The following is a 15,714-nucleotide window of genomic DNA, read 5'->3' on the forward strand; positions in this document are numbered from 1 at the left end:
GTAGTATATGACTGTCATTAGTCAGTCGCCAGAGTCGGTTATGGAGAGGTCCAGGAAGATGAGTGAAGTTGCCAAGATGATCCGGATAAATTTGAGGTCGGAGTGGAAGGTGTTGGTAAAGTTGGTGAGCTATTCAACCTCCTCGTTGGAGCACCAAGTGGCCCCAAACATTCATCAACGTAGCGGAGGCACAGGTGGAGGCTGCTGCCTGTGTAATTGCGAAAGATGGACAGTTCCGCGTATCTGACAAACAGGCAGGCATAGCTAGGTCCTATGCGGGTTTCGATGGAGGAAGTGGGAGAATTGGAAAGAGAAGTTGTTGATTATGAGGACCAGTTCAGCCACGTGGATGAGGATGTCAGTGGAAAGGTACTGGTTGGGATGGTGTGAGATTTCGAAATGGAAGGCTTGCAGACTTCTGTCATGGCAGATAGATTTGTACAGGGACTGGATGTCCATGGTGAAGATGACGCGTTGGGGGCCAGGGAAAATAAATTCTTGGAGGAGGTGAAGTGCATAGGGGTATCACGAATGTAAGTGGGCATTTCCTGAACTGGGAAGAGAAGATTGTATCAAGGTAGGAAGAGATTATGCGGATGGGACAGGCTCAGGATGAGACAATAGGTCGACTGCTGCAGTCAGCTTTGTGAATCTTAGGAAGGAGGTAGAATCGGGGAGTGCGCGGTTCATGGACAATGACGTTGAAGGATGTGGATGGGAGATGCCCAGAGGTGATGAGATTGTGAATGGTCTGGGAGATGATAGTTTGTTGAGGGGAGGAGAGTTTGTGATCGTGGTCTGTAGGAGGAGGTGCCTGCGAGTTGGCACCTGGCTTCAGCTTTGTTCCTCTGCCCGACTCACAAGCCTAATTCCTGATGAATGGCTTATGCCGAAATCGTCCATTCTCCTGCTCCTCGGATGTTGCCTGACCTGCTATGCTTTTCCAATAGAACACTCTCCACCCATTCATTATTACTATCTCATTTAACACGACCAGGTCCATGCTGTCTGTTTGATTCTAATGAGCACTGTTCTCATGGACTGCGACAAAATCTGCCAATCTGAAACAAAAACAGAAATTGCTGTAAAATCACAGGTGAGCTGGCAGCATCTGTGCAGATGAATCACAGTTAACGTTTCACATCCATTGGGTCCGTCTCTCCACAGATGCTGCCAGATGTCCTGAAATATTCCAGCAACGACTGTTTTCGTTTGATTTTCAACATCAGCAATTTTTTCATTTTTGTTTTCTTATTTTCTGCCAATATGATTTGGCTAAAGATTACGTTAAATGTTTTAAATATGACTTTGATGGAACGGCCAGATTCCACCAGCTGGCACCTTTTATTTCACGTGACCAATGCCTTTCCACTTGGTCACCGCGCCCTACAGCTGCACTGCATATAAATTGACAAAATTGTTTGACAAAACTGAAATGTAATGGCTCAAGATTCAGAAAGTGCTTTCATCCACAAACATACCACAATATGGAATGTAATTTTTGGGACAACCAATGTAAACAGATAGCAAAATCTTCGTTTTAAAGTCTTGCTGCAACTGTTTTGGTGTTCATGAACGCACCCATGGGATTCAGGGCTGTAATGATCTCCTAAAATGGAAAAGGACATCCTTGCCTTCAAGGATACGTGGGGAATGTTCACTGATTCATCCCAGTAATGGCAGGACTGTCCTCTGGAAGCATATGAGTAAAATGTTTCAATGTTTCATTGAGTTTCAAATGAGTGGTGAAGGGAATGTCTCCATTCACAAAATAATTGTTCAGTAGAATTCAATACAGGGACCCATGAAATGATGAACAAGTACACGGACATATGATACACAATAGCGACGACAATTACTATGTGAAAAGTGTTGAATTCAGATCCAAGGTGGCCTTTGGTGATGGCATTTGCTGTCCAGAACCAGTCTGCACTGGAATGACGTGAGACACACTATGAAGTATTTGAACTTCAGTCACCTTTAGAAATAGCTGAGACTGACTCAGGACATGGGGGTTTAGAGATGTTGGCCTTCCAAACCTTTTGGACATTCCGTGGAAGAATAAATGAAGTGATAGATACGATGTTCATGAACTGGATAGATAGTAATTTATCTGATTGGAGTTTATAAATAGAGGCGTCATATTTAAAAAGCAAAGAGTTCATCGTGTAACTGTAAAACCTTTCGGTCACACTCAGTGGGAGTATTGTGTGTAATCCTTGTCCTCATTCTCCACCAAAAACATGTAAAGAAGTTAGAAAGGGCACAGACGCTGTTTCCTGGAGAGCAAGATATTAGAAAGACAAGTGACGTTGTTTTCTGAAACATAAAATTATCAGAAAGGATACAAACGGGATGATAGAAAGAATGAAGGAGTTTATTCACGAGATTTGGAAATGCTGGAGCAGAAACACGCAAGTTTGATGTAAGCAAATGAGATTTTCACATATGACGAGGTTTGAATGAGTAAATCGGGAAATTCCCTCTTTCTCGTGAATAAATAACTTTCGTTAGAGCTTGAATACCATTAGTGAATGGTTAAGAAAAGTTTGGATGAGATTTTCTTCCACTCAATAGAGTTATTTAAATCGTGAACGACTTTCCAGAAATAAAACGTAGAAGCTGACTTCAGAGTGAGTTAAAAATTAAACGAACAAACGTACAAGGAGAGAATTTACCATTGAGACAAAGTCAGTGTGGTTGCATAACAATTTCGAATTTGTTGACTTCAGACACAAAGTCATTTCATGAACACGAACAACTGGACAGTACTCAGTACAACAAGTTCATGGATTGGTAAGGTGTGACGTATTATTCAAGGTGAAACTCTGTAAATGGAGCTGATGCCCTAAAATAACTGCAGACGGAAGTGATATCCTAATGAGTAGGAATTGAATCGTCACTTGGAGAGGCAACACCTACTTTAAAGATTTGACCACATTCACATGATGCTATGTATATTTCGTACATTCTTAACTCCACCCAAGAAATCCACCAAGAAGACTCTGTCCTTTTGTATTGTTAACCCTCTGTACTTCTCTGCAGCACGCCATTTCAGATAAAATATGCTCAGACCAAAATTCAGTTCAATGCAGCATTCAAACGTTCCAACGTGATTTCTTTTTTGATTATTGCAACAACCTTTGTAACTTTGCAACAAACTGTGTAACATGAAACCAGTTCAACATCTTCTTTCCCGGAATTTAACGCAGTACACATGGGAAACGTTATCCATCTGCTGAAAAATCACCTTCGGCTCTCTCTCCACATATGTCTCTTCACGTTTTAGATACTTGCAGTATGTTTGTTGATCAAGGAGTCATTATCCAGAAAAGGTTGTTTCTCAATCCACAAACACGGTATTTTCCCATAAACTTGACTTTGCTCAATATCACCTTCTGTCCGTATCCCTCAACACGACGACAAATTGAAGCTGCTCCATGTGAGGCTCAAAATTAAAACTTCGGCACAGCACACCCCACTATACTTAAACAGAGATACCGTGCACTGGTCACCTTCAGCACAGGAGCAACACATTAATGCTTACCTCCACATTCCTGGTTTTACCTGAACGTTTGGGAAACGGAGTTTCTCTGATTCCATGGCTAGTAACGGGGATTATATGATCATCTTCACCAGTGGTTCTGTCCCCGAGTGAGGAAAGTGGTGAGGTACTCATTGTAAAGATGGGTAGATTGATGAATTGTACGATTTCATCTTTTGCCTTCACTAACCCATGAGCTTTTTATTTTGTTTTGCATCTGTAGAAATCTTAAAATCTTCATCTTGAATAGTCTCAATAACAGATGTCCATTGTGTCTCTGGCATCGAATTTCATAGTGTAAACTCCCTGTGAATTCTTCCACCGCAGTCCGCCGTTTGGGAAGTGTTCCTGTTGTGGGAAATGCACTTCCGCGTGTGTCACCTGCTGCTCTCAGCATGCGCACTTGCACTGCACTCATTTTCCTTCTGACACTTGCTCACTGTGTTGCTGAGATCATACAGTGACTTGGTGTCGCACAGCCCAGGAAAATGATGCAGATCAAAGTTTTTGCATTGGTGAGTTCAATTATCAATTTAGCCTTATTTAGGATTTTGAAATTGTCTGTTCTGCACACAAGTGCGTGTCAAAAACATCTGAGCGGAAGTTAGGTGTTCCGAATAATGACATTCAACACTATGCACTCTCCTCCAGTCTGGAAAACAATTCCTCACAGGCAATTTAATAGACAATAGACAGCACGTGCAGGAGTAGGCCATTCTGCCCTTCGAGCCAGCACCACCATTCATTGTGATCATGGCTGAAGATCCTCAATTTGTATCCTGTTCCTGCCTTATCCCGATAACCCTTTATTCCACTATCCTTAAGAGCTTTCTCCAACTCTTTATTGAAAGAACACTTCCTGCTGTCTCGGGTCTTCGTTCCGTTGACTTCAAATCTTCACAGAATTCAACAGACCTTGTTACACAGTCATTTCCTCGTTTTTGTTCAGATCACTGTGTGCATCGTGTGACAGTGGGAGTGCACTTTCCCCACAATCCAGGGGTAAGACCATAGTCTTGCAACCGTACTGTGTTATTTCTCATTTCACCAACACCAGGGAGAAATATCTGCTGCTCTGCATAATTTAAGCAATTCAATTATTCATAAGGTAATAGCTTCTGTTGGATCTGTGACCAGGTGGCCGAGCGGTTAAGGTGATGGACTGCTAATCCATTGTGCTCTGCACGCGTGGGTTCGAATCCCACTCTCGTCGGATTTTTTGTTTGAGAGTGTACGTGGGTTTGTCTGCTACTAGGATTCCGAGGGGTCTTAGTAGTATGGCTGTCATGTCTGAAACTTCTTTGATGTATGGTAAGGTTGTTATGGTTTCTGGCTGTGTTTGGTCTGCTTGTCGTGGTTTGTTCTTGAGAAATTTGCAGACTGTACTTTTTGAGTATCTGTTCTTCTCGAATACGTTGTATAGGTGGTTCTCCTCTGTTTTCCGAAGTTCGTCTATGCTGCAGTGTGTGGTGGCTCGTTGGAATACTGTTCTGACGCAGCTTCGTTTGTGTGTGTTGGGTTGGTTGCTGGTGTAGTTAAGTATTTGGTCAGTGTTTGTCGGTTTTCTGTATGCGCAGGTTTGTAGTTCTCCGTTGTCCTTTCTTTCTCCTGTGACATTCAGGAATGCGAGTTTGTTGTCGGTTTCTTCCTCCTTGGTGAACTTTATGCCTGTGAGGGTGTTGTTGATGATGTTAAATGACTTTACTATCTTGTTTCGCTTTGTGATGACAAAGGTGTCATCTGCGTAGCGGACCTAGATTTTGGTTTGATTGTTGGTAGGGCTGTTTGTTCTCGTCTTTGCATTACCGCTTCTGCTATGAATCCTGACAGCTCAGCGAGCAAACCTAAACCCTAAACCTCAACCTGAGCTACAAACTTTCACAAACCTTGTGATTTAAAGTGTCTTTATTCGCATATCATTAATAGACTTTTCGTTATTATACCCATCTGGTTTAAATAAGAAGACACCACGTTTCAAGATGGATGACAACGTCACCAATTTTGTTTTGAAATTGAGATCTATTTGATCATTTTACATAGTGAACAAGTTAATTTAAAATAATGCAAACCACATTCTCTCATCTGCAATAAAAGTGTAATTTCAATATAAAAATTGTCCTTACTAAGTCGCAGTTACTCAACATGAAAAATAGGATGTAATTTTTATTAAGCATAGATCAATTAGCACCGTTATCTTCCTTCGGATTGACTGCAGTATGCACATTCTAAGTAAGGTTTAAGAAAGAATAACTTTTGGAAACAATGATTCGGTGGTGACTAAAAATAATATTAGGTTCTCATGATGCGGATATTCCACCAATGGCTCCAGTGGTGGAAATGTTCAGTGGACAGTATTTCTATGATGGTATAGAAGTATGTGAGCTGCCCGGGATGGGAGCTCCCACTTCATCTGGAGCAGCGTCTTTTGACGTGGACCAGGGAGCACTGTGACATCAGTCTGGGAGTTCCAACCACACCTGCAGCAGCTTCTGTTGACATGGAGCAGCAGGGAGCATTGGCACATCCGAATGCAAGATCCATCCTCATTTGGAGCGGCTTCAGTTAGCATGGAGCAGGCAGCTTTGCGAGATCTATCTGGGAGCTACACTCTCACCTGGAGCAGCTTTTAATGACATGTAGCAGTAGGGAGCATTGAGACATCAGAGTGATAGATCCAACCTCAACTGGACTTCTTCTATTGACATGGAGGAGGGAACATTGGGACATCAGACTGGGAGCTCCAACCTCACAAGGACCAGCGTTTAATGACATGTAGCAGCTGGGAGCATTGGGACATCAGAGTGGTAGGTCTAACCTGAACTGCACCACTTCTACTGACATGGAGCAGGGAGCATTGGGACATCAGACTGGGAGCTCCAACTTCAAGTCGAGCCGCTTCTATTGCATTGGAGCAGCAAGGAGCATTGGAACGTCAGGTTGGGAGCTCCAACATCACCTGGAGCAGCTGGTATTTACATGGAAGAGGAGGGAGGATTGGGACATTAGGCTGGGGGAAAGGATGTTCAACTATTTTAATCTAAAGTAAAATATGTTTCAACAGCTCAGATGTTAATTGATTTATGAAGAATCTTTCCCTGGTAAATAATTAAATATTTAGATAGTAAAGACAAGTCCTGCAAATATTCAACTCAGGAAAACGCTTTGGAACAGAGAGAAATGGGAGTGATGTTTCATGTCTTTGTCTTTTCTTTTCTGGCCGACTCTGCACTGGATTACATCAGCGGAAGGACGTTTTCACGCATTTCCTGCAAATACGGACAGGTCATTAACGTAATCTAAAGCTGAAAATTAATGGGAATATGTGATGTTATGATTAGGCTGGAGTTTACCTCAAATTACGGTGAAAACGCAGCAAAGTCCATTGCAATTTCCAAGATCAGCAGGGACCTCATTGATTGGCTGATCAGATTGTCAATGGTCGTTTTTTTGAGGACAATTTGAAGTGAGTCAATAATGGTGATTATCTTTGCTTTTTGTTCACCTTGTGACTGCTACTGCTATTGCTCATGTCCTTGTTAACACCACAGCCCTGCAGCGTGTAAATTCTCAGCTGTGCATCTGGCCAGTGGTACAACCATTTGTATAGCTGGCTACGGATCAGGTGGTTGTAGGTTCGGCTTTTACTTTGCGCAAGCGCATTATGGAGATTCATCACACATCCAACCTAATCATTTTTGTTGTGCTGAGGTGGGTACTATTTGAAATTTTCATCTCCACAAACGAAAATTCTTTCACTGTCTTCGACCAGTTAAACATTGCCAAGAGCTATCAAAGTAAAAATCACACAGCACCAGATTGTATTGAACAGACGTATTTGGAAGCAACAGTGTTCCATGCACTGCTTCTTCATCAGGTGTTTGTCAACTGTTGGAATCTAAAATGGCTTTGTGTGATTATTAAATTTATCCACGCCAGTCCAACACCAACACCTCCACGTCATGGATACGGTCGACACCACGAACGGTCGGTTAAAGTCCAGATGAACTTCCAAAAGATCGCGCATATTGACACACACACCAAGTTCCTGCAGAAAAACACCCACCTGATGAAGGAGCGGCTCTCCGAAAGCTAGTGCTAACTCACCTCGTTCTTGCTGCCAAACTTGATCACTGCTCACGCCCACTATTTCCTGTCCTGCCGAACGGTTTGCCTCAAGTTCTTGCAATGAAAAACAGGAATGGCCTATTTCAAGCCCTTTTCTAGTTTACAAGGACAGTGTCATCGCCACTGAGCAAGCACATTGCCAGCTCAGAGAGAAGGTCTCATCCTTTAGAAACTGAAATGCAAAGATGATTGGATAGCCTCAGTATTGTAAACCAACCAACAAGACCGGAATAGGGCCGAGGGGATCACGCACAGAAGGAATGGAGAATAGAATGGCGAATCTCATGATGTCCAGGGTGATGTTAACAGAAATCTTCCCTGGTAGAATAGTGATGAGGATTCAGTGATTTCACTGTCATGGCTTGTTAAAGGTTAACGTTTACAGTTATCAATATGAAATACAGCCTGATATTTCGAAGCAGAATGATGTTGTGCAGCAGACAGAATCGTCTCACTGCATGACCTCATAAGAGAGCTCAGAAGAGCCAGGAGGAGACATGAGAGCCAGGAGGAGCCATTAGAAGTTGTTGGCGCATAGGATCAGGGTTAATCCTTAGGCTTTCCATAGGCATGTCAGGAATAAAAGAATGACGAGAGTTAAATTAGGGCCAATCAAGAATAATTGTGGGAAGTTGTGTGTGGAGTCAGAGGAGACATGTGAAACACTGAATAAATATTTTTCGACAGTGTTCACGATATAAAATGAAAATATTGGCGAGGAAGACACAGAGATACTTGCATCTAGATTCGAAGACATTGAGGTTCACAAGGAAGAGGTATTAGAAATACTGCAGAGTGTGAAAATCGACAAGTCCTCTGGGCCAGATGGGATCTATCCTAGTATCATCTGGGAAGGAAGGGAGGGGATTTCCGAGCCTGTGTCATTGATCTAGAAATCATCATTGACTACAGGAGTAGTGCCTGAGTACTGCATGATTGCAAATGTGGTTCCCTTGTTCAAGAAGGGTAGTAGAGACAACCCTGGCAATTCCAGACCAGTAAGTCTCACTTCGGTTGTTGGTAAAGCTTTGGAAAAGGTTATAAGAGATAGGATTTATAATCATCTGGAAAATAATAATCTGATCAGGGACAGTCAGCACGGTTTTGTAAAGGGTAGGTCGTGCCTAACGAATCTTATGAGTTTTTTGACAAAGTGACCAAACAGATGGATGAGAGTAATCCGGTTGATGTGCTGTATATGGATTTCAGCAAGGTGTTTGATACGTTTCCCACAATAGGCTATTATAAAAAATGCGGAGTAATGGGATTGTGGGTGACAAAGCAGTTTGAATCAGTAATTGTCTCACTGAAAGAAAACAGAGTGTTGTAGTTGATGCAATATGTTCATCTTGGTGTCCAGATACTAGCGGCTTTCCGCAAGAGTCGATGTTGGGTCCACTGCTATTCGTCATTTTTATAAATGACCTGGATGAGGGATTAGAAGTGTGGGTTAGTAAATTTGCGGACAACACTATGGTCGGTGGAGTTGTGGATCGTGACGAAAGATGTAGTAGTTTGCAGAGAGACATAGATAAGCTGCAGAGCTGGGCTGAGAGGTGGCAAATGGAGTTTAATGTGGACAAGTGTGAGGTGATACACTTTGGACGGAGTAATCGGAATGCAAAGTACTGGGCTAATGGTAAGATTCTTGGGAGTGCAGATGAGCAGAGAGATCTCGGTGTCCATGCACAGATATCCCTGAAAGTTGCCACCCAGATTGACAGGGTTGTTAAGAAGGAAAACAGTGTTTTGGCCTTTATTAATTGAGGGATTGAGTTCTGGAATCAGAAGGTTATACTGCAGCTGTACAAAGATCTGGTACGGCCACATTTGAAGTATTGTGAACAGTTCTGGTCACCGCATTATAAGAGGGATGTTTACACTTTGGAAAGGGTGCAGAGGGGATTTTCTAGCATTTTTCCAGGTATGGAAGGAATGTATTACGAGGAAAGACTGAGGGCCTTGAGGCTGTTCTCGTTAGAGAGAAGAACATTGAGAGGTGACTTAATGGAGACATACAAGATAATCAGATTGTTAGATAAGGTGGACAGGGAGAGTCTTTTTCCAAGTATGGGGACGGCAAACACGAGGGTCACAACTTTAAAGAGAGGCGAGATAGGTATAAGACAGATGTCAGAGGTAGTTTCTTTACTCAGAGAGTAGTTAGGGCATGGAATGCTTTGCCTGTAATGGTGGTAGATTCGCCAAGATTAAGTGCATTTAAGTCGTCATTTGAGAGGCATATGGACGTACATGGAATAGTGTAGATGGGATGGACTTCAGATTAGTATGACAGGGCGGCGCAACATCGAGGGCCGAAGGGCCTATACTGCGCTGTAATGTTCTGTGTTCTACATGCTACAGTTCCGCACCAGCAATGTCATCTGCAATTGCCTGACGTTCAATCAGTTTAAAACAAGAACTGAGGGGGCGTCAGGAAAACGGAAGGGGAATAGTGGTTTGTGAGAGTTAACTACATGCCTCGTGGATCCAGGTTCAATGTAGATAATGAATATCGGTTTTACTGTTTACCTTGGTATACTGATCACTACGCATCAATTGCCCAATATTGTCTGCCCTTTGTGTGTTGTTCTTTGTACATTTCACCTCGCTTCAGTGCTCCGGGAGTGCACGCTTTTTTAAAATTTGGCACATTTTACTCAGGTCGGTTTTGCAGCTTCATATTAAGGCCAACAATTTTAGGAACAGGTAGTCACCATTCAGACCATCAAGTCTACTCCGCTATTGAATGGTTTCATATCTGACCTGATAACCTTGAACTGCAATTTCTTGCCTTTCGCCAGAATGCTTAATGTCTTTGCTGTTTGAAGATCTTCCGATCTCAGCCTCATTACACCTAATGACATTTCCTCAAAAGCCTTCTGCTACAAGAAAGTCCACTGATCCAGAACTGTCAGAGAGAATAAATGCTTCTTCATCTCTATTTTAATTGTGAGATCCACATTCTAATACAAAGTTAAAAATCGCACAACACCAGGTCATAGTCCAACAGGTTTAATAGAAGCAATGGCTTTTGGAGAGCTGCTCCTGCATTCCCCCACCCTTTTACTCTCCATTTGCACTGACTAATGCACCAAACCTACCCATCCCTGAACACCATGGGTAATTTAGCATGGCTAAGCCACCAAACTGGCACATCTTTAGGCTGTGGTGGGGGGAAACCGGAGCACCTGGAGGAAACTCACAGGGAGAATGCGCAAACACCGCACAGACAGTCGCCTGAGGCTGTAATCGAAATGGAGTCCGTGGTGCTATGAGGTGCTAACCACTGAGACACCGTGCCATCCAATGTAACTCTCTGGAGTCCTGTCGGATCCTTGCTTCCTCGACCTTAAGTAAGCTTCCTTCTTCCTCTTGATTAGATGCTAAAGTCCATGTGTACAACGTTGACTGCTCTGCCTTCATCTATCATTGGCCACCTCCTCGGAGAGTCAATCCTGTTTGTGAAACGTGGTTTTCCACTCACAAAGCCATGCTGACCATCTCGAATCAGCCCTTGCCTTTGTAAATGTAAGGAGCTCCTTTCTCTCAGAATCTCCTCCAACAACTTCCCCATCACTGGTCTCACGGGGCTGTAATTTCCTGGCTTTCCCCTGCAGTCCTTCAGTGATGGAACAGCGTTAGCCAAACTCCAGTCTTCCAACATCTTACTGTGCCTGTTGATAATATACATATCTCTGTAAGGGATACAGCAATGTCTTCCCTAGCTTCCCACAATATTCTAGGATTGACCTAATGAGCTACTGAGAATTGATCTACCTTTATTTGTTTTAATATTCCAGCACTTTCTCTTCTCTGTTGAGGATTCTTTCCAAGACATCACTACTTATTTCCCCACGTTCCCGAGCTTCCATGTCTTTCGCCACAGTAAATAATGACAAGACTCTTTTGTCTAACATCTCACCCATCTCCTCTGGTTCCACACATAGGCGACCTTATTCCCTCCCAAGTTACTCTTTAGCCCTTATTGAAACTTGCATAAAGGCTTCTGATAATTCAAATATACCATATCCCCCATACCAGTACACCCCTCCTACACCCTTACAATTCTGCTTTTTATATTCACACCAACAATACAATCCAACAGGCTCATTGCTGTATCAGTCGGCATGGAGACCACTGTCACACACAGTTACTGTGCTGCCCTTGCCATAAGTACATTCAGTGTCCCGACTGTAACCATATTGACATTCCCATCACTGTTTGGTGCCTCCAAAAGAATTCCTGATAACGGTTGCTGCTACTTGCTTTTTCTCTTCTCTACTTTTCATATTCAGATCTACATGACTGTCTCATTAATGCATTAACCTCATGCTTCCTTCATAACTTGTTGGCTTTTTGCCTAGTCTGCATATTGGGACTAGATTGGGTTGGGATATCTGCACAGTGTGGATGGGTTGGACTGAAGGGTCGGTTTCCATGCTGTACATCTCTCTGACTCTATGACTCTATCCAAACAACCCTTCAGTATTCACTTCCCAGCGATGGTCATTCTGCAGCTACATCTCCGGAATGACAGTCCCATCATATCTGTTCACTATCATTCCATCTTCCTTATGGCGAACGCAGGGAGTCATTCCTCAGTACTGAGTGTTTGAACGGATGGGAAGAGGTTGCAGAGATAGGGAGGCTTACAGGGTCTCGAGGATTTAGAGTTAAACAGAGTTACGTCTGGTCAAGAATGTCAGTGGGACAAAGAGGTTTGGGGATTGGAAGAATTTACAGAGATCGAGGGAGCTGGATTAGATTCTGGAGATAGGGATAGGGATGGAGATAGGAAGAGGCAGGCATACTGAGAGGCACAGACAGGGGACTGTTTCATCTAGGAGACTATTGTGTATAGTAACAGAAATATGGAAGGTTGTCGTGACTGAAGACCATTTACAGTTATAAGAAGTCTTCTAGGCTCTGAAGGCTACAGAGATAGGAAGGCAATGGAGAATGCCAGGTTACTGGGTTGGAGATAGTTACACAAATGGGGAGGGTTGCACAAACTGAAAGAGGTTCCTATGGTCGGGAGGGGTATGGTGTCGGGAATGAGGGTGAAATTCAACAAGATAAAGATCAAGGAATTGGAGAAGGCTAAGGAGATTACAATTTTTTCACAGCTAAGGAAGGGTTGTAGGAGCTGGAGAAGATTACATAGGTAGGGACCACTGGAGAGGTTAAAGACAAATACATTGACATGGAGGGTGGTATTGGTGGGAGGAGCTTACAGGGATAGACAGGGCTGTCAGGGTTTACAGGGATGAAGGAATTTAGTATCTACTGGAGAAGGTTAGGGATTAGGGTGTTAGGGACTGGAGAACCTGACAGAGACAGAGACAGAGACACAGGGAATGATGGGGATTAGAGGAGATTCCAAACAGAGGAAGGATTATTGGGACTGGAGACTATTACAGAGATCAGCTTGGGCCAGGATTGATGCCTGCGATCCACTGTGCTGTCGCATTGAGGACCAGTACAGAACAGATGAAAGCAGGACCCTCACAAGATGGTGGGAATGAAGCCGAGAATGTTGCTGTTCATTACCCAGCTCTGTATTTATGTCCGGTCTTCCAGGTCTGAATATAGAAGTCTACTACCCCACCCTGTGCTGTTCATTGTGAGCGTTCTTACCGGCTGCAGGAATTACTGAAGGCTCCAGATGTCCCTCTCCATCTCTCTCTGGCTGACCAACCAGATTCAATGAGGTGATGGATGAGACAGGAGTTAAGAACATCCTGATGACCTGCATGCGACTGAAATAGACAGAATGGGAAATTAGACTGATGCAATGAGTATAATACATGCAGAGTGGCACGGAGTCCAGCAGAGATCTCGATAATCCCAGTCTCCATCCCTTGCCTGTCCTGCTGCATCTCTCTGGAATGGACAATTCTGTTGACTCAGGATCTCAGACCATCTGTAAGAGGGAGAAATGCTGACAGAGGCAGTAAAGAGACCCACACAGCGAGGGACACCACATGGAGACATAATGAATGATAGCACATTATTAGATTTTGTATTAACAGGGAATTGTTTGAATTTGTAACAAAGGCACTGGGATAATTGTGAGGGGACTCAACCTTCCTATCTCATCATCTCTTTGGTGGTGGCTCACAGATGAGGCTGACTGTCTCCCACTCTCAGTGGGGGTGGGGGAGTCTGGAGTTGGCTGTACAGACCGATGTGGCCTTCCACAGACTCTGTTACACTTGAGGCAGAAGGTGGATATGGAAAGAGGGTGGGTGGGGCGTTGATATGACAGCGCGCTCCTTGTGCTGTTTCCTCCTGGATTCCTGTTTTCCCCACAGAAAGTCGACACCTTCCCAATGCTCCTTCCCACTTCAGACGGTCTTGGCCGATTTGATTAAGAGATGAAAAAAAACCAATCAATTCTGAAGTAACCAACATTTAGAAATGTGGAGGAGTGCAGTAGGAACAGGAAACATTGTCAGCATTTAATCAGAGTAGCGGAACAGGGAGAATTGAAGGTTCTGGAGGTGGTGAGAGTGTTACAGAGAGGGGCAAAGGCCTGAACAACATTACAAAGCCAGTATGGATTACTGCAGCTAGAGCTGTTTGCAGAGGTAGGGATAGACATACGTATTTTTCATTGATTCATTCACGGCCTAAGGATGTCACCAGTTGGACCAGCATACATTGCCCTCCTGCTAATTGCCCAGAGGCAGCTCAGAGTCAGCCATATTGCTGTGGGACTGGAGTCACATGTGAGCCAGACCAGGTAAGAATGTCAGATATCCCTCCCTAAAGGGCATACGTGAACGAGTTGATTTTTACCAGATAATCAACAATGCTTATACAGTGGCCTCACTAATGTCCTGTACAGATACACCATGACATCCCAACTCCTACTCTCAATGCTCTGCCCAATGAAGGTTAACCCTCCCAAACACCTGCTTCACCAGACTGTCTACCCGTGACGCTACTTGCAAAAAACTGTGTACCTGTTTCCCTCGGTCACTGATTGACAATACCCAGGGCCCGAACATTAATTGTACAAGTCCAGCCTGGTCTGCTTTACCACAATACAACACTGTGCATTTCTCCCCCTGTTATTTCTAACCACACTGGTCCAGCAGTAGTGCTGATCCCATTGTACTCTTCGATAATCCTCTTCACTGTCCACTTTATCACCAATTTCAGTCTCACTCACAAACTTGCTAACCATGACTCCTGTATTATCATCCAAACTGTTTATATGAATGATGCACAACAGTGACCCAGCACCGAACCCTATAGCACACCGTTGGTCACAGGCCTCCAGTTTGAGCGGCAGCCCTCTATGAACATGCTCTGTCTCCGACCATCAATCCTGTTTTTTATCCAGTTGGTGAGCGCTCCCTGGTTATGGCTGATCTAAACTTACTAACCAGTCTGCCACGCAGAACCTTGTCAAAGGCCTTGCTAAAGCTCATGTGGACATCGTGTACTGCTCTGCTTTGACCTCTCACTTGTCTACTTCCACACTCAGTTTTGAGGTATGATTTCCCGTGTACAAACCTATGCTGATGATCATTAATCTGTCCTTACCTTTCCAAATGCACAATGATCGTTTCTCTCAGAATCTCGTCCAACAACTTATCACCCTGCCATCAGTCTCATTGGTCCGTAGTAGCTGTCGATGTTACAAATATCTCTGGAAGGGGCCCTATAATTTCTCCCTCGCTTCTCACAAGGCGCTGGGATACATCTGACCACGTCCCAAGGTTTTATCTAACTTTTTGCATTTTAAGACATCCAGCACCTCCTGTTCTCCAATGTGCACTCTTTGCAAGAGATCCCTATGTATTTTCCCAAGTTGCCGAGTTTCCATGTCTTTCATCACAGTAAATCCAAAAACAAAATATTTGTTCAGTATCTCCCCCATCAGCAGTGATTCCACACAGACAGCCTCATTGACATTTCGGGGCCCTATTCTTTCCCGAGCTATTTTTTAGGCCTGGTTGAAACTTGTCAAAATGCTTCTGAAATTTCAAATATCCCTCTACCGCAACTAGCCTCCCCCAACCTTATCTATT

General features: G+C 43.7%; 1 non-coding gene across 1 annotated transcript; it reads left to right on the forward strand.

The window, feature by feature from the left end:
• The first annotated feature begins 4,675 nt into the window (after positions 1 to 4,675).
• trnas-gcu (transfer RNA serine (anticodon GCU)) lies at positions 4,676 to 4,757 on the forward strand. Its single transcript has one exon. It is a non-coding gene; the product is annotated as a tRNA-Ser (tRNA).
• The last annotated feature ends 10,957 nt before the right edge of the window (positions 4,758 to 15,714 follow it).

Source organism: Chiloscyllium punctatum, chromosome 18 (assembly GCF_047496795.1).
Source record: "Chiloscyllium punctatum isolate Juve2018m chromosome 18, sChiPun1.3, whole genome shotgun sequence".
Taxonomy (NCBI): Eukaryota; Metazoa; Chordata; class Chondrichthyes; order Orectolobiformes; family Hemiscylliidae; genus Chiloscyllium; species Chiloscyllium punctatum.